Source organism: Felis catus, chromosome B4 (assembly GCF_018350175.1).
Source record: "Felis catus isolate Fca126 chromosome B4, F.catus_Fca126_mat1.0, whole genome shotgun sequence".
Taxonomy (NCBI): domain Eukaryota; kingdom Metazoa; phylum Chordata; class Mammalia; order Carnivora; family Felidae; genus Felis; species Felis catus.
In genome coordinates this window covers 101,933,116-101,950,576 of record NC_058374.1, presented here as the reverse complement: position 1 = coordinate 101,950,576, position 17,461 = coordinate 101,933,116, and the positions used below count along the sequence as shown (strand labels likewise).

Sequence of the window (17,461 nt, the reverse complement as noted above, 5' to 3'; positions counted from 1 at the left end):
GTCCCTAACTACATGAAGCATAGCCTTTTCTCTCCCAACTAATTCACCATAGGCTGTGATATAAGAAGGATAATACAACCTTATTGTATTAAGCCATTGAGATTTTGGAATGACTTGTTATAGCAGTTACCATATGGTGACTAAATATACCTCTGTTGTGTGTCAGATTTTAAAGGAGTATATATTATGTTTAAAAATAAGAGAGGTTGGCCCTAAAGACAATTACTTAACAAGTCTAAGACCAATGAAATGAATTTTGATTCTACTTTTTAAATTTACTTCAGGTATTTGCTGTTTCCTCTTATTTTGGTGACATGGCAAGGTATGAAGTCCACGTGGATGGAAAGGAGAGTATGAGTGATGTGAGACCCTCCTATGTGAAACAACGCTGATTTTCTAGATGTTGGGGAATTAATGGCTTGAAGTTACTTGTAAAGCTGGAATAAACAGAAGTGGCACAGTTGTTGAGACGATATAAATAAGATGTTAGACATATGCTTAAAGTTATTTAAATGTTATTTTCTACAATGTAAGTGTTGGGCATCTTAACTGAGCTGGTTCTAATTTCTTTGATTTTTATGTCCATGAAAAATGCTAATCTCTCGTCACAGCTACAGGATTCTAAAACTGCCCTTCCAAAGAACCGTGACATTCTCAGATCTACATTGTCGCTTTTGTGTTCCCAGTGAGTTGGTTGTTATTTCTCACTTTCCACAGGAATACACAGTTTAAATGTTGAGTCCTTGCTATTTGCAGCTTGTTTTTCCTAGCTGGTAGCATTGAATAACACTCCAACGCTCCTACTGAGGCAACAAATTACCCTGAAAGGTTATATGTCAACCATCTGTGTCCCAGAGTGACACGGCCTGAACCACTTAGGCCCTTTTGATTTCCCGATGCCTAAACATGCATCACAGAGGAGCTTGAGGTATGGTCTGAGATTTCCCCAGAGAATTTCACTCTAGAAACCAGCTCGGGTACTTACAGAATAACTGTGTGGTATCTTAGAGCCACTAGATCTACAGTTCAGTTTAAGGTGGAGGCTTACCAGGCCATACTTGCATGTAAACTTGGAGCAAGTTGCTTATCTGGGCCTCTTCAGTTTCTGATCTATAAAATTTTAACTTACAGGGAGGTTATGAAATTCATTTAAGTAGAGTAATAAACATATATGTTTTGTAATAAAACTGTTTCATTAGGTTTTCAGAGGTGTTCCCATTACGCTTTTATAGACACGTAAGTTTTACAGAACCTCCCTCCTCTCTGGTGGTGAAGGTCTTCCAGATAATGGAATAAGGTATGAATTATTCAGTCAGACCCAATTTGGGCGCAAGCATCAGCATGAGGAACTAAATCAAAACTAAGATTGGGCTTGGTAAAATCTGCCCCACAGATGTGTTTTCTTGATGGGCATATTTTAAAAATGTATATTTAAATAACATTAAATTAGAATATGTCTATGACATAGTTTTAAAACATATATTTATATGAGAATTACCATAATATTACATTAAATTATCAGAGTAAATTAAATTTGGATATCCTTGCTATATTAGGTATATGATTCTTCCTGTTCAGAATTCTAATTGTGTCACACTTGCCAATTTCACATATTTTTATTACGTGACTGTCCCCTAGACCAAGTGGGTTTGTTGTTCCTGGTAGAGTTCTCACACCTGTACTACATAACTCACCTGCAGTCAGCCCAATTCTTCCAATGAACATGTGTATTTAGTGGAATCATGATATGGGGACCAAAGGAGAAAAACAGTCGCATGTTTTCACTACATGAAATACTTGTTCGTTGCTATAGATTTCACACAGAATGTATTCTTTTTAATATTTAAAGTAAAAATTATGCTTAAGAACTTAAGTCTTTATTGTCAATATAGCAATGAGCAAACAAGTTATGGTTGAATTGCTTTATATGTTTGCTTGAATATTTGTAAAGAGGTTATATTGCCTGTTTGAAGGAAATTTGGCAATAACTAACAAGTTTGAAATTAATACACTCTTGAACTAAAAGGAATCCATCTTACAAATTCTTTCACACCTGTGCACAAACATTTACATAAGAAAATGCAATGCATCATCATTGCTAAATATGGGGAAAATGCATATTACTTAAGTGCCTGTTAGTAGTGGTGTGGCAAAAGTAATAATTACACATCATATTACAAAACATTATATTTAGCTATTAAAAATAATAAGGTAGATGTACATGTACTAATATGATAAATTTCCCATAATACATTGTGAAGGATAAAGAGCAAATTCCATTATGTACACACACACACACACACACACACACACATATATATAGCATATAAAAATGTCTAAAATATACATCTAAAATATTCATAGTAATTTCCTATCTACTTTCTACTTTTTGGTTTGAAATTTTTATAAGCATATATTATACCTCTAAGTAAAAAAATTTGTAATGTTTATTTATTTTTGAGAGAGAGAGAGACAGAGTACAAGTGGGGGAGGGAGCAGAGAGAGAGAGAGAGAAGGAGACAGAATCTGAAGCAGGCTCCAGGCTCTGAATTGTCAGCACCGAGCCTGACGTGAGGCTGGAACTCAAGAACCGTGAGATCATGACCTGAGCCAAAGTCAGACACTCAACCAACTGAGCCACCCAGGTGCCCCAAACTATACCTATAGTTTTATAAAGAAAATTAAAAAAAGAACAGAGAAAATAACCATTCCACCATAAATTATGGACTTTTAAGCTATTTAATCCATTTAATTAAAATATCTTTATATATTTATGGAGAAACTACTGGGTCCAAGATCCCGAATAGAGTGATAAGCCAGCCAAACATGGCACTTTTGTGGACTTGCATTTTGGTATTTAAAGTTGAATTTCAATTTCTTTTTCCTTGACCTGAAGGAGTTCAAGGACGGTCGCTATACTTCTGCTTCCTATTATCTCATTAATGTCTAATGTTGTCATTGGACAAAATAGCTTCTTGATATCATATCTATAAAAACTCCAGATTTTCTGCAAATTCTCCTAAATAAAGATTCCTCAAAATATGTCTTGGGCTCTCATCTTCTATTTAATCTCTCCTTTCTCAATTACCTTAACTCAGATGTCTCCCTAGTATTATTTATCTCTGGTCTTTGCCTCCTGCAAAAGTCAGGCTTACCTGTACAACTACTTATTCTCAAATATATAAAATACATGTCACTGTAAACACATGTTCAAAACTAAACTTTTCATCTTCAAAGTATTCCTTTTGCCTTCCTTATATATGTATTCTTTGTACCATCAAATTCACAAATTTCAGGTTTACAATTAGGAATCATCATTGATCTCTTCGTTGACTCTAATCCCCTATCAGTTTTTTTTTCAATATATGAAGTTTATTGTCAAATTGGTTTCCATACAACACCCAGTGCTCATCCCAAAAGGTGCCCTCCTCAATACTCATCACCCACCCTCCCCTCCCTCCCACCCCCCATCAACCCTCAGTTTGTTCTCAGTTTTTAAGAGTCTCTTATGCTTTGGCTCTCTTCCACTCTATCCTCTTTTTTTTTTCCTTCCCCTCCCCATGGGTTTCTGTTAAGTTTCTCAGGATCCACATAAGAGTGAAACCAGATGGTATCTGTCTTTCTCTGTATGGCTTATTTCACTTAGCATAACACTCTCCAGTTCCATCCATGTTGCTACAAAGGGCCATATTTCATTCTTTCTCATTGCCACGTAGTATCAGTTTTCAATTCTTGTCAGTTCTATCTTCAAAACATTTACTAGTCATAGCCCCTTCCTATTGCCAAGGTCACCGTCCTAGTCATGGCCAAGTTAGGTTCACTGCTGGTCCCTTTCCACCCTTTAAATAATGTTTTCAGTTGGGTGTCTGGGTGGCTCAGTCGGTTGAGCGTCCAACTTCAGCTCAGGTCATGGTCTTGCAGTCCATGAATTCGAGCCTGGCGTTGCAATCTGTGCTGACAGCCCAGAGTCGGGAGCCTGCTAAGCATTCTGTGTCTCCTTATCTCTCTGCCCCTCCACCCCTCTCTCTCTCTTTCTCTCACTCAAAAAAAATAAACATTTAATTTTTTTTTAGTCATCGGTCTTTCCTCATTCACTTCATCTTGTTCATCGATATGTCTAACAATTAAAAATGAAAAGTCTTAGTAAGCATCTGGTTTCTGCAAGGCTATACTTCGATACTAAAGAATGAGAGGCAAATGAGTCATAAACCTTTCCTTTTCAGAAATCTCGTTGTATTCATTCCCTTTCCCAAAAACATTATAGACCTACAAATTTCTTCTTAATCCCAATTCTTTCTTAGGATATTCAAGGTCCCTCCATGAAGCTGTGCAATTTTTGTCCTTTCAACTAATCTTTATTTTCAAATGCAACATTTAAAAATACTGGATAGAGCAAATAGAATCCAGTAAAAGAAAGATAAAGCACACTTTCAGAGACACCATGGCCAGATCACCTACCCCCTCCCACCAGATTCTCGCACTTTCAACTAGTCCCAGCCAAGCCTCACTGCCAATCTGGACAGACTCGGTGCCAATCTGGACAGATCTTTCATGCTTCAGATCAAAAGCCTGGGTTGATTTTATGCATGTGTCTGGGGGAGGGAACACTAAGGATTGGGAACATACTACCACCTTTTAAGCCCCAAACTAGTAACATTTTAATTTTAGATAAAACCAGTGTCATCCTCCAAGAAGAAATGAAGACCCAGGCACTGATCTGCAGGAGTCTCCCCTCGTCAAACTGATCTACCAGTCTGGAGTTTTTCATACCCGTGCTTTTGTATTTTGATTATTGTGCTGTCCTTTCTCTCTGCAAAGATCTGTCATTTTCTTCTCTGCAAGCCTAAATCCTCAAATTCAGCCCAAGGGCTACCTGCTCACCAAATCTTCCCTGATTATTCAATCGCATGTAATATTTTTCCCTTGTCAATACCACCACTTTGGATGGCACCTTCTATATGGCACATATATGGCATTTCAGTTATTTAAATGCAAATCTTATTTCCCTGTTCCACTCTCAGCCACTTTATGGCTGGATTCACTTCTCCTTCTGTGGATAGCTCCTTGCATGTACTAAATATATTTTAAGGTAAATGAGTAAACATAATTTCTTTTATATTAAAGAAATTATATTAAAATAGCTTATTCAAAGAGAAAATGATTAATCATCTTCCTCTCTAACTTTGGTTTACCTTGCATTTTACTTCCTTCCCAGCCACATACATTCTTAATGATTGAAATTTTCCCATCATCACTTCCTAAATTATCCAATAGCCCTGATTAAAATTGTAACCAAAACCGAAATTATTTTTAACCCAAAGTTTTGATATATAGACTTTTGATCAAGTAATATAAAGAATGAAATGAAGCATTTATTAAATTAGTATATAATAAGCATCTTCAAATAAAGGCTTTGATCGCATATCTGTTCATTTCTTAGATCTCTTTGATCTAGTATGAAAAAGTTTTGATGAAGAGACATGATTCATAAAAGAAGCTCTATACTCATATTTTCCAGGCCAGATATAAAGAGATTTTCTTCACTTTGCCTAATACAGAGCCAATGAAGAAAAATAACACTTTAGGGCTACCTTACGACTTTTAAAGGCTGGACTCCCCAAGCAGCCTTGCTAACCTAGACTTGCTTTCGTGAGGCAGCCTAAGTTTAAATTTTCATTTACCTTGTTGGTTCTAATTTGTGATACTAATAGATTGCCAGCAGAAAGCTTCAGCCTTGTCCCTCTTTCTGAGCACCTCTATAAAGCAGGAACTGTGAGAGAATTATTCCATTCCTGCTTCTCAGCATAACTGCTGCATATATCCTGTTGTGTACAAGAGACTCTAGGAATCTACATTGTTTTTGAATATGTGACTTTATGGTTCTTTCCTGGAACTCAAGGATAGGGAGGTCACAATAAGAAGAGTTTTCTTATATGAGCGACACTCTTCAGACACCTAAAGATCTGAGGTCACGGAGCGGCACTTGGTCAATTGTTTGGAAAGAAACAGTATCTTTATCAACAAAAGGGAAATGAGGCAGAAAGACAAAGAATTTTCCTTGAGACTGAGTGAAATGTCACGACAAATATCTTGGGAGACAGACAGCTAGAATCAAGACCTGCTTTTGTTAGACTACAAGTAAATTACATAATGTCTAAGAACTTCCATTTCTTCAATTGTAAAATGTCACTGGAACCGTGTTGTGACAATTAAATGTGATCATTCATATAAAGTGCCTCATACTTTTCTTGATATATTTCTCTGAAACTATTAATATTATGAATATTTATAGTGTAGAACTGAAGCACCTTGCAGCAGGCATTACTGATACTGACCCCCTAAACAACCACCCTGCTTTGTACTTTTCCTAACAGATCTTCAGTTTTGTATGGAATGAGCACAATATCCATATGGCCGAGGGAACTGGACTTCATGCCTCACCTCCAGCAGTGGTTCTGATCTGTGCAGCAGTAATTTCCATCAAGTAGTATAATGCTGGCCAATGATACTAACCTCTCCTCAGAGGTTAGTTGGAGGCTTCTGAGAGAGATACAGACCCACTCACTCATAAGAAAGAGGTAGAGAAAGCTTCTCTTTTTACCCCTCTCATGAGAGCCTGGAAGCAGATACCTTGTTTGCTACTGGCAGCCACCTTCCACCATGAGGAGCCATTTGGGAAGCCAGTGTCAGGATGAAGCCAGGGTGAAACAAAGCCTATTAATGGAAAACACCTTGTCCTTGATGACAACACTAGTCACAGCATCAGAAAGCCTTTTCTACAACTAGTCTTTTGGTGATGTGAATTGATACATTTCTTTATTGTTTAAACTACTTTGGTTTTGACTTTCTCTTTATTGTAGTTATAACTGTTTAACTCATATACTCTGTGTGGAGAATGGAGAATCTCATATTAAACAAACATTTAAAAAAATGAATTCAGTGATCATTTCAAACATTTTGACTTTTCAAATCCATTTCCAATTTGAATCCATAGTGAGGGAAGGATATCCTCCTGTAGTAAGGATCCTGTTGTTCAGGATATCCTACAGTAAGAAGGGAATCTGAAGGAAGGGACAAGTCAATTGCATGCCACTTTGTGAACAAATATCTCTTAACAATTTTTCTACATCCCATCTCTCTTCCAGTATAGCTTCATCTCTCCCATAGTTTTGGTTATTATTTACGGTGATCATTTTCAAATGTTATCTCTAGCCCAGACTTTTTTTTTTAGTTCCAAAGCTATACGTTTACCTGATTTATGGAAATTTTTACTTGCAATTTAGCAACTTATATCTAGTGTCCAAAAGTGAATATCATTTTTTTCTCCAAAACTTAGTCTCTTCTGTTACCGCCCCTATTGTTCACCCCGATTCTGTGAATACTATTATTCCTTCCAGACTCTTCCTTGTCACCAACCTCCAATGATGACCAAGTACTATTGATTATATCTGCTTATTAACTCTCTTGGTTATCATCTTTCCTGCATTTCCACTTCTTCTAATGAAGTCAAGCTTTCAACATTTTTTGGCTTATCTATCAAAAACGCTTATCTATGCTTCTGAAAATATTTGCTTCTAATTTTTCAGATTGCCTCAGTCTCTTTTCTCTTGTTATCCACAGTGTCACCAAAGCAAACTTTTCATTCATCAAATCAATTCTCATACTGTTTCTGCCCCTTCCCCATAGGCTGTTAAAAGTGTTTAAATAAAACAGGTTTTTAAAATGATCTATGCGTGGCTAGCTTTACAGTCTCAAGTTTTGCAGGCTTCACCATCCCTTTTAGAACCATGTTCTTACGTCACAACTCTCTCAGATCAGGATCCTAGTGTGCCCCCCAAGGCAGCTAATAGTCTACCTACTCCAACTGGATCACGAGATCTAATTCATCTTGAACCTGCTTCAGGTTCTGTGTCTCTGCTCTTTCTGCCCCTCTCCCACTCGGGCCCTGTCTGTCTCTCTCTCAAAAATAAATATTTTTTAAAATTTAATAAATAAAATAAAATTATTTTCACTGATGAAGTCCAAACCCCAAATGGAAGCAGCACTCCTACTCCAGGAATATACTTTTTTGATTGGGTACCATTTTCTTTTCATTTGTTAAACAGATCTATCTTACATGAATCTACTTTGTGTCTCACTGGGGATAAAACAGTGATAAAAATGGACAGAAACACCTGTCTTCAAGGTGTTTATCTTCTAATGATGTTGAATATCTGCCTCATCTCTTCTGCTCCCTGAGTTTATTGACAACATACGTGCGCACGCGCGCACACACACACACACACACACACACACACACACACACGTATGCATCCACTGCATGGAGTGTGCAGATAACTCTGGGTCATGTTGATATTGGCACCTTTAAGTAAAGAAAATCAATGAATTTATACTGATTAATACAAGTTTATGTTTTTCTTCCTTAATCTAGTGATGAAATTTGAATTACTGCTGTTTTTCACCTTCAATAATGGGTTCGTTTATATGTAATAGTATTCACTGTGACTAAGAGAGGTAAGAGAATAGACATTATTTTTGTCAGTTGCTGTATCCCTATATAGAAAATATATTTAATGATATAATAGGTTAATAGTTTGTAATTCTTACTTTTATTTATATTATAAATTCATATATTTCATTATTCTAGCAATAAGAAATTATTTGCAGTTCTGGTGACCCTGTGGTGGGTGATGTTATGTGGATAATACTATCAAAGTATTTCCTGACACATAATAATGAAAAAGTGTACAAAACACTTAGCTATTTCACTGTAATTATTAATTGCCTGTGTAATACAGTAGTTGGTCCTTTAACTGAAGCCGATTGAGTTAATAACTGAATGTTTGGAATAGTGATTCACAGCTGGCTTTCTCTCTGTGTTTGAATTTACCATGGTAACTATGAATTGGTTTTCTTATAGTGTTGTGTGTTGCTTTAAATTAAACTGATGGGATTAATAAATGAATAGCAATTATAAAAGCTGTATAGCTGATGTTTCATTATCTTGGTTATTTTCTATTACATTCATGTACAGACCCTATAACTTCCCATCTGCCTATCACTGCCTATTATGGGTTATGCATGTTAAACATCACATGCCTTAATCAATGTACTAATATGGACATCATTCTTACATTTTCATTATTTTTAATTCTAAAGAGTATTTGAGAAGGCATGGTGTTGAAATTACCACCTGTGTTATCTTTATATGATATTAAGAATTAGTATTTTGTTATATTTTCATCATAATTTTTTACGGTATATTTTCTTTGAAGGTATAACACATTTTTTGAAATAGCACATGAATTCATATATTTTTTATTTTGTAAGATAGTGGAATCACTCCTCTTTCGTAGGCTAACAAATAGAGGATTAACTTTTTCAAATTATTTGCCCCAGTCTACAGAAATAGAAAGAACAAAGTGAAAATTTTCTATTTCATTGACTTCCAGTTTACCTTTAGTAAATTTTTTTTCTGTCAGGCACTACTGGAATTATCTCCTGAGGTCAAAATGTTTGTGTTTTTTGTTCCTGCTCTAAAACTTTTAACAACTTTCCATTAGCTATACGATCCCTCTAGTCTTTGGCCTGGATGCCCTAGGTAAACTCACCAATTTATTTTTAAGTAAGCCTAATACAAGTTCTACTTATCACAAAAATATAAGAAGGTGTACATATTCTAAAGATAACTCTATTTTCAATATGAAGGATAAATTGGGGATTAAACTGGAAGCAAACAAGCTGGCTAGGTTCTATTATTAGTTCGTGTCAGATAAGAACCTGGGTTTCCAGAAGCAAAATAGAGACCAGGAAACCCTTGTGGGATATGCCTCTTACAATGGTCTTTAACTGTAGGGCATTTTTATGTAGTGAATATTAAAAGGTATCAAACGTAATATAGCTGGTGAATTGAAGGGAGACATGATCCTGGGTTCACTTCATAGCTGGATCCTTTCTGTTTCATGTCAAAACACCATCTCTATAAATAGAAGTCATCTGGCTAATGTACATTCATGGTCACAAAGATATCAGGCAAGAACAACATTTATACACCTTAGTAATAAACCAAGAACCAAGGTCATTTAGAACCTCATTATTTTAGGATAAACTATAGTCAAACTGTATTAGATTTATGTTTCTGTGTATGTATGGGGGAGGGGAGATTTTTTTGTTTTGTTTCGTTTTTGTTTGCTGTTGCGCCAGGTGCAAAATCTCAGGTGGGTAATTAAAGAATTCCACTTAAGAAATCAGGGTGACAACTTTATAAATAATTCCATTCATTTAAATTCATTTCAACAGGTGAGCCTTGAGGACCCACTGCATTCAATGCATAAAGAATGATTGATGGAACTGTTTTGACTTGAAAAAGAAGACATCAGGTTGAGGGGGGTGGAGGTGTTATAAGAGCTGACTTATCTTTTGAAAGAAAGATGTGTTCTTTTCTGTACTTGATCATAAATGCAGAAGCAATGAATGAAAGTTGTCCAAAGGCAACTGTCAACTTAATATTAGAAAGAACTTAACAATTTAGAACTATCTAAAAATGAAATGGGTGACAGTGTGCTAATTTCTATTTAATCAGAGAAGACATGGTCTTTTTTTTTTTTTTTTTGAGCTACTGTAATCTGGATTCATATATTGAGTAGAAAGCTGATTTAAATTATTTCTAGGCTCATTCTATGCATGGTAACATGTAGTAGAAGAGAAAACGGAGGGCTTGAATACCTGGTCCTGGTATGGTATTTACTAGATGATTGAATTAGGTCCAGTATTTCAACTTTGAATCTTAAATCCCTTCATCTCTCTCTATTAAAGACATCACTTCGTTAACAATAAATTAATGGTATTATATTCATACGTGAAGGAAAATAAAGGAAAATAATTCAGTTGTCATGAAAAAAATATGAAGAAAAAGGGGACCAATTTGGATGTATCACCTTCCTGATGAATTTTTGTAGAATACTTTAATTATAACTGTACCTTTTATAACCAGATAGACTAGCATTCTGTATATGTGACAAGCAGTGGCATTATTATAAAATTATTTTAATCAATTCATAATTAGGTAACCTAAAGATATTCAAGTCTCTACATTCTGATTTTAAAATTCCAGAAGAGTTCCTCATGTTGATAAAATATACAGTAGATTTATTTGACTTTTGTGCATATATCCATGTAAGTCTTAATTGGATTTATGCCTCAGGGTTCTCATCAAAGATCAATTAAACACATTAACCATCTGATCTAAGGCTGTCATCTGAGGAACATGAAATTAGCCTTTTCTCAGGTCTTTCATTTAATATTTTTTAGAACTACATTTATCTCTATGGATTTATTTAGTCAAAATTTGTGTGTTATCTCTGCAAAGAACTCAAACCACTTCAGCAAAGCAGTTTGATATTAAAATCAAAGTTGTTATTTACAACAGCCATCATGATGTCTGCTCCTTCCCTCAGCAGAGAGATGAGATCTCTTAAGAATATCAGTGATTCCTCTAATCCCAGGCCATTGTTTAGGACTTGAGGGGGTTCATTCCAGAAACAGTATCTGTTACAGTTCATTTCCTTGTTGCTTCTTTAGGGAAATGAATATAACACTTCGATGCCAAAAAAGAAAAAGCTATGTGGGGGGGAAAAAAAACAGCTACATTTTCAAATGTCAGTAGGCCCATATGGCATCTGACCTAGGAACAAATTGTCAACTAGAATAATTCTCCCTGCCCCAGTCCGTCACTGAGCACTGACCTCCTACTGCTCTTGCTGATGTGTAATAAAAAGTGCTTTTGTGCTCCCTGACTGGAATATTTCACATTGGAAATATTCTGAATTTCACCCAGCCTTAACCATCTAGAGCTACCACGTGAATACTTTTTGAGTCCGATTGAAGGGAATAGATCATTCCCTCATCAGAGTGATATTTGAGGCAATTATTTTTTAACTACTTATGCTACTTTCTAATATATAATCTTTGATATATCCAAAACATGTTTACTAATGTGTGTTAATTGTATAGCTCTGTTAATCAATAGATAATATGACTACATTGTGTTTGTGTATTATTTATCCATGTAATTTATATACATTATCCCCATTTATGCCGATTGCGATATTTTTGAATTACATAACAGGGCCTCAAATGTCTAATTTTTGAGGTGAAGGAACTGAGCCACATAGTTATTAAGTATGTTAGTCAAAGTCAAGCAGTCACTAAATGACCAAACAAGGGCAACAACAGCAGTATCAAAAGCAGCCAATGTAAATTGTTTACTTACCTTACGTGAGGCACTGTCTGTGTATCTTCATTTTGGGTCTGCATAGAGATATGGGAGTGGCATGTTGAACCACATATCACAACCTATGCAATCATTAAAGGCACTAGGATCAGCTGGTTTTGAATTTGGGTTAATATTTTAACAGTTCCATGCCAGAATTTCTCTACATGCAATGCTCACCTGGGAAGTAAGGAGGAAAAATAAGTAAGTTGAAAAAAGGGTGAACGATTTTCTGGATAGAAGGTAATAGAACACTTTATAAACACTTGTTTTTCCCTATAAAAGAAGGACCATAAAACCAAGACTTTTATAAAAGTACTGCCCTTTATTTCTCCACGTTTAGAGATAGTATAGCCTGTATTATTTGACGTTCAGTGTAGCACAAGATATGCCTAAAAGAACGGATCTCATTTTCTCCCCCACCTTCCATTACCTCTTTCTTCTGCCAGAGTACCCTTGTTAACTTCTAGTTAACAGAGTACCCTTGTCAAACTCCCTGCTTTGCTGTTGTGCCCTGAATTTTGTTGGGATTGACACCATAACTGGTGCATATTTGATCCAATTTAGATTGCTGAGAATTATAAAGACTGATCAGGGTTTCTGAGACAGTTTCTCTCTTCTCTGGGTGTGTGACGTGCAGCTCTGAGGCCAGGAGCATGAAGGACGCCAGCAGGGGTGAAGCAGAGGTAACAGTCTTGATGGAACCACACCCATCCTTTGAACTTTTTATTATGCAGGTAATTTTACCCTTTATTTTTTAAAGCAAATTGGCTTGTTGTTGTTTTCTTAGTTGCAGATAATAGCAAACTAAATGATATAGTGGAGAATCCAAGTTAGAGAGTATTAGTGGATTACTCTGGCAGTTGTAACTTATATTAGTTATGATCTTAATTTGCCTCTATATTATAATATGAAGTGAGAATTACATCTGTACCACATCATAAATTTTTAATTTGTAGCTTACCTGCTATAAATTCTAACAAGGTAAAGAACATCTCCATTTGATTTACTTCCAATGACCCTACATCTACCACATTTATGGCACAGAGTAGGTGTTCATTAAGCTTCATGTAAAAAAAAAAAAAGAAGAAAAACAGAGGAAGGAAAAAAAATAGGTTCACTATTGTTCCTAATTCAGAGACAGGGAATAGGTACAGGAGACTAGATTATTATGAATGCTTTAAAAATAGAATAAAAATTATACAATGGCTCAATAAATACCCATCATGATTTTGTTTAAAAGTTACCATAGAATACATTCTCTTTGAATAAAAACAAAATAAAAGTCACTTAAAAAATTCTAGATAGTCAACCTGGATGTTTAAAATATATACAAGTGTACCCTTTTGGTTTTTCTAATGTGTAATAAGAGTACAAGCAAATTATAAGTGCTACATTCAACATTAAAGTTTGTATCAGGTTTAGGATGACCTTATTAACAGCTACTTCAGATTTAAAAACTACCAGAGCAAGAAGGACTATATTCTTAAAATGAAGTTTCAATGCTTCAAAGTACTCTATTTTGTTTTACCTTCTTTGTTTCATAACAAAAGGACACTCAACTCTGTCATCACTTTTCTACTAGGGATCCTTCAAATGATATTCATATAAATAACTTAGGACAAATATTGCTTTAACTTGATCTATAACAACACCTTACAAAGAAGAATGAGTGTTTCAAACACCTAATGGTCTGAATGTGAACAGTTTATTAACATATTTTCAAATCTTATTTTCTCGGTAAATAAGAACCCCTTGGGGATGTTCAGACATTTGCTATGATCCAAAATTTGAGTCATTTTTATCAAAATTTACCTCCTTTCCCTGCTTTTTGTTTCTTTGTTTTTTAAATATTCATTTTGGGGCACCTGGGTGGCTCAGTCGGTTAAGCGTCCAACTTCGGCTCAGGTCATGATCTTGCGTTCATGGGTTCGAGCCCCATATCAGGCTCTGTGCTGACAGCTCAAGAGCCTGGAGCCTGCTTGGGATTCTATGTCTCCTCTCTTTCTGCCCCTCTTCTGTTCACATTCTCTCTCTTTCTCTCTCTCTCTCTCTCAAAAATAAACATTAAAAAAAAGTAAAAAGTAGGGGCACCTGGGTGGCTCAGTAGGTTAAGCGGTCGAATTCAGCTCGTGTCATGATCTCGCGGTCCGTGAGTTCGAGCCCCACGTCAGGCTCTGTGCTGACAGCCCAGAGCCTGGAGCCTGTTTCAGATTCTGTGTCTCCCTCTCTCTGACCCTCCCCCGTTCATGCTCTGTCTCTCTCTGTCTCAAAAATAAATAAACGTTAAAAAAATGTTTTTTAATTAAAAAGTAAATAAATATTTATTTGTTTATTTTGAGAGAGAGATAGAGATTGAGTGGGGGAGAGGCAGAGAGAGAGGGAGACAGAATCCCAGGCAGGCTCTGCAGTCAGTGCAGAGCCCAATGTAGGCCTGAACCCACGAACCCATGAGATCGTGACCTGAGCTCAAATCAAGGTTGGTTGCTTACTGACTGAGCCACCCAGGCATCCCCTGTTTTTATTTTTATAGACGCACGCCCACACTTAGACATGGTATTAGCTTTAAGTACATCATGAAATAAAAATACTTGCTTAGTGAATACTTGCCTCAAAGTATATAAATGGTTTTTCAAGATTCGCTTAAGGTTTAATAGTTTATCTCTTTTCTCTACTTACAATCGCAATTATCTTGGTATCTTAAACACACTTTGTTTACAGATTATTCTGATGGGTTAAATATTCATTTTAATCCATTTAGCAGAATGAATATGAAACTTGTTATGTATGTCAGAAACCTGTTACCCTAACATTAAATTTATGTTTAAAACACATTAAATTTTATACAGCCAAGTATCTCTTAAACAATAAATGGTTATAAATGATTAATATCAACTAACAATACTCCTTGGGCATCAGGTCTCATTTTGGCAATCAAAACAGTATGCACATCAATAGGCATATATATGACTAGATAGCAGTTCTGTGTTATTAAAACATGGCTTTCGGCAATGAAAAGAGAAGGTAACCACAAATACATGGTTACTTCACCACATGCTGAGCTTCTTTTCTATACAAAGTTCTGTTATAACAATTCTTAAAACTCTAATGTTGCATACTTTTAAAACATCTGAAGGTTTCTAAAAGTTTTGGGAAGTATCAGCATTTAAGAGCAATACTGATTGTGTGCTATATGTCAGCACTGCCCCAAAGAAATTTCTCCAATGACAGAAATGTTTTGCATTTTTTAGTACTTTACCCACTGGTCACATATAGATAGCAAGAACATAGAAGTTGGCTAGTTGGTTGAGGAATTAAATTTAATTTTTACGTTTATTTACGTATTTTTTTTTTGAGAGAGAGAGAGAGACAGAGAGAGCAAGGTGGGGAGGGGCAGAGAGTGAGGGAGAGAGAAATCCTAAGCAGGCTCTGTGCTGTCAGTGCAGAGCCCAACACAGGGCTCCAATGCACGAACTGTGAGATCATGACCTAAGCCAAAACCAAGAGTCAGATACTTAACTGAGTCACCAAGGTGTCCCTAACTTTCGCTATTTGCAAATGACACGATACACTATATAGAAAACCTGAAAGACTCCACCAAAACACTGCTAGAACTGATCAAGGAACTCAGTGAAGCCGTAGGATACATAGTCAGCGTATACAAATCTGTTGCATTTCTACACACCAATAACGAAACAGCAGAAAGAGAGAGACTAAAGAATCAATCCCATTTGTAATTGCACCAAAACAATAAGATACATTGGAATAAACTTAACCAAAGAGGTGAAAGACCTGTACTCTGAAAACTATAAAACACTAATAAAAGAAATTGAAGATGACACAAAAAAGTGGAAAGACATTCCATGCGCATGGATTGGAAGAACAAATATTATTAAAATGCCAATACCACCCAAAGCAATATACACATTTAATGCAATCCCTATCAAAATACCAACAGCAGTTTTCATAGAACAAACAATCCTAAAATTTGTATAGAACCACACAAGGCCTCAAATAGCCAAAGCAATCATGAAAAGGAAAAGCAAAGCCGGAGGCATCAAAATTACAGATTTCAAGTTACATTACAAAACTGTAGCAGTCAAAACAGTATAGTACTGGCACAAAAGTAGACACATAGATCCATAGAACAGAATAGAAAACTGAAAAATGAACCCACAATTATATGGTCAATTAATCTTTCCAGAGCAGGAAAGGATATCCAATGGGAAAAAGACTCTCTTCAACAAACAGTGTTGGGAAAACTGCACAACATCATGGAGAAGAATTAAAATGGATGGCTCTATTTCACCATACATAAAAATAAACTCAAAATGATGAAAGGTCTATGTAAGGGAACTAAATTAATACAAGTCCTTGAAGGAAGCACAGGCCATAATTTTTCTGACATTGGCTATAGCAACTTTTCCTAGATAGGTCTCCTGAGGCAACGGAAACAAAAGCAAAAATAAAGTATTAAGACTACACAACAATAAAAAGCTTCTGCACAGCAAAAAAAAATCATCAGCAAAAGTAAAAGGCAACCTACAGAATAGAAGAAGATATTTGCAATAATACACCTGATAAAGGGTTAGTATCCGAAATATATAAAGAACGTATACAACTCAACATGCCAAAACAAATAGTCTAATTAAAAATGGGTAGAAGACAGAATATTTCCAAAAAAGACATACAGATGACCAACAGACACATGAAAAGGTGCTCAACATCACTGAACAAGAGGGAAATGCAAATAAAACTACAATAAGATATCACCTCACACTTGTCAGAATGGCTAAAATCAACAACACAAGAAACAACAGGGGTTGGCAAGGACTTGGAAAAAAGGGGAACCCTCTTGCAATGTTGGTGGGAATGCAAACTGGTGCAGCCCCTGTGGAAAACATTATGAAATCTCCTCAAAAACTTAACACTAGAACTACACTGCAGTCTAGCAATGGCACTATAAGTATTTACCCAAAGAGTATAAAAGCAGCAATTCAAAAAGATGCATGCACCCTGATGTTTACTGCGGCATTACTTGCAATAACTTAGACATTAAAGCAGATTAAATGTCTATCAATTGATAAATGGATAAAGAATATTTATATAATGCAATATTTTATAATTTATATATTATATATAATAGAATATTTATATAATGGAATATTATTCAACCATAAAGAAGGGTAA

General features: G+C 35.7%; 1 long non-coding RNA gene across 1 annotated transcript in view; it reads right to left on the bottom strand.

Moving 5' to 3' along the window:
• Positions 1–14,136, bottom strand: part of LOC123386655 — a 41,972-nt gene extending 27,836 nt beyond the window's left edge. Inside the window, exon 1 of the long non-coding RNA XR_006600891.1 lies at positions 12,272–14,136. This is a non-coding gene — a long non-coding RNA (uncharacterized LOC123386655). The remainder of the gene's footprint in view (positions 1–12,271) is intronic.
• Positions 14,137–17,461: the final 3,325 nt, after the last annotated feature.